This window comes from Nannospalax galili, unplaced genomic scaffold, assembly GCF_000622305.1.
Source record: "Nannospalax galili isolate Female #2095 unplaced genomic scaffold, S.galili_v1.0 scaffold955, whole genome shotgun sequence".
Classification (NCBI taxonomy): domain Eukaryota; kingdom Metazoa; phylum Chordata; class Mammalia; order Rodentia; family Spalacidae; genus Nannospalax; species Nannospalax galili.
The window spans coordinates 152,912-155,999 of NW_008336901.1; positions in this window are offsets into that span (position 1 = coordinate 152,912).

Genomic DNA, 3,088 nt, shown 5'->3' on the forward strand with positions numbered 1-3,088 from the left:
GGGGGGGATACTATACAAGATCTCAAAGTATACCATAGAGCTATAGTCATAAAAATAGCATGGTACCAGCACAAAAAGACACATAGATCAATGGAACAGCAATGAAGACCCAAATCCAAATACATGTAATTTTAGCCACCTGATATTTGACAAAGTTGCCAAGAATACACAGTGGAGGAAAGACAGCATCTTCAACAAATGGTGCTGGCAAAACTGGATCTCCATCTGTAGAAGAATGAAACTAGATCCTCATCTTTCACCTTACACAAAAGTCAACTCCAAGTGGATCAAAAACCTCAGTGCAAAACTAGAAAACCTGATAGTGTTGCAAGAAAATATTGGCAGTAACTTACAAGATATAGGTGTAGGAAAGGATTTTCTAAATCAGACAGCAGTTCCTCAAGAATTAAGTTCAGCAATCAACAAGCGGGACCTTATTAAACTAAAAATCTTCTGTACAGCAAAAGAAACAATCAAAAAAGTGAAGAGAAAACCCACAGAATGGGAAAAAAAACCTTCACTAGGGACACATCTGACAGGGGTTTAACATCCAGAATATATAAAGAACTCAAAAATCAAAGAATAGAGAAACCAAATGACCCAATTAAAAGATGAGCTAAAGATCTAAACAGAGGGTTCTCAAATGAAGAAACAAAAGAAAACTAAAAAACCTCAAAATTTGTTCTACATCGTAATTGGGGAAATACAAATTAAAATCATCCTAAGGTATCACTGTACCCCAATCAGACTGGCTAGGATCAAGAGAAGAAATGATACCAAATGCTGGTGAGTATGCTGCTGGTATTGCAAACTCATGCAACCTCTAAGGAAAATAGTGTGGAGAACTCTTAAAAAAACTAAAAATGAACCTACCATATGACCCGATTATACTACTCCTTGGCATATACCCAAAGGACCCATCCTATTGTAGAGATACTTATACAACCATGTTTGTTGCTGCTCTTTTCCCAATAGCTAAAAGATGGAAGAAACCTAAGTGCTCCTCAACTGACAAGTGGTTAACAAAAATGTGGTATATTCACACAATGGAGTTCTACTCAGTAGTAAAGAAAGATGAAATAATGAAATTTGTAGGTAAATGGACGGATCTAGAAACTGTTTTACTAAGTGAAGTAACACAGACTCAGAAAAACAATCGACATATGTTCTCCCTCATATGTGGCTCTGGCTCCTAGCACCAAATCCTTTTAAATTCCAGGTCCTTTTAATAAGATGATGCTATACAGCAGTCCCTTCTGAATGAAATAACGACCATCATCACAACTTCAGCTGAACCTGATCACTAAAAATTGTCACAATTGGGCTTGTCGACTGTTGTGCTCATTCACTAAAGGATGGCCAAGCAGAGTCATTTGATACTCACTACATTATCCAGCCACTTTTCCCAGCCATCTTTATGTAATTTGACCCTAATCACACATAGTCTCCTGGATTTGGAGTGGGCTAATGTATACAATCTGGGGATGGTTAGGAAGAGAAGGCATGACCCATGCTGGGTAAAGGCTTTCCAGTGTGCATACACTCAGGTCATACAAATACCTCAGCAGCCCCTCAGTTATCTCAGTAAGAAAGTTCAATAAATTCACTGGTTCCCCAGTAAAACTTTAATCAAATATTGGTTCAACACTAGAACCTTGAAAGGGAATAAGCATTGCTTAGCATCCTCAGGAAAAGAAGTCTCACAACAGATGGAAAATTTATTTGTTAATGCTATTGTGTCTCATAATTATTTAAAAAAAGAAAATAAGAATATAAAAGATGTTAAAAAATGTTAAAAGGATAGGGGAATGGAGATATTTTCCAAAATAGACAGAAAAAGAGAAAGCCTAAGCAAGTAATGAAAGTCTGTATAGGTTTGTTATGATATATAAAGGATGAGACAAAAATAATATACACATAATCTTGAAATTTCTGTGGTCATAGTTTAGTCAACTAGTTTAATGAACAAAATATATATCTAGTCAAGGTTTATCTGAGAATATTTGGTTTTTTACCCAATCCTTATCTACATAGCACAGGATAATTAAAAGTACCACACTGGTGGAACTAACATAATTGAATGTTTAACAACCATAGTTTGAGACCTATACTAATGTGGTCAGAGGGACCTAAAGGACAGTTTTTGTCCTTTGCCCTCCAAGGTCGACTAAGTTCCAGGGAACTATAGAACATCTCTCAAAATGTCCTGTAACTGTGGTAAGTCACCTGTCCTCTTGTTCAGGGAGGCCATGGAGACCCCACAAGGTGGACTTGAACCAGTGTCCAGTCTACAAAGAGGAGGGTCAAGTCAGAGGAAACATCTCATTCATGCTTCCAAGTGAAGCCAGACATGGTTGAGCAGGACCTTTGACTTATCTTCACATAGATGGAACTGATGAAAGAAAGGAATGAAGAGCTCCTTCCATGCCGATGTGACCCCTGAGGAACAGGTCCTCAAATGACTTTAAGTGTAAAAATAAATTGATTTATTTGGGCCAACTGTATGGTCTTAAACACCCAAAAGGAAAGTATAACCAAAGAGTAAAGTCATCAGCATATTTCTTTAAGAGTTCAAGGAATTACACTTTCCAGACATTAGGCTTAAGTCTACATAAAAAATTATTTTGACAAATATTTCTCATTAATGATTTTGTCCCTAAACAGAAAGTGCTGCTCAGATGTAAGACTTCAAATCTTGGTTTCCAGTACTGTAGCGCCCACCTGTAGCTAAGGGAGACAACCAGCTATTGTGCGAAAATGATGGATAAATTTGTTTTCTCCCCCTCTCTAGTAGCCTTTGAGAGGGAACTGACACTGATTCTATCCACTCCAACAGCTATCAAAATGCCTGTAAGCAAATCTTTAATCCATCACTCTAGAATCCATCTTGGAACACAAAAGAAAAATGAGGAGGAACCCAATAGAGGGATGTTTTTGGAAGCCCTTGTCAAGAAATTCAAATGGACTCTCATATGAGCATTTGAAAATTTCCCTGTCCTGTACTTTTTTCTAGTTTCCTGTTTAGAACGTGTAATGCTAATTACTCTTGCTTTACTTCTCCTTCACATCTCTTATTCATGATGCAAGG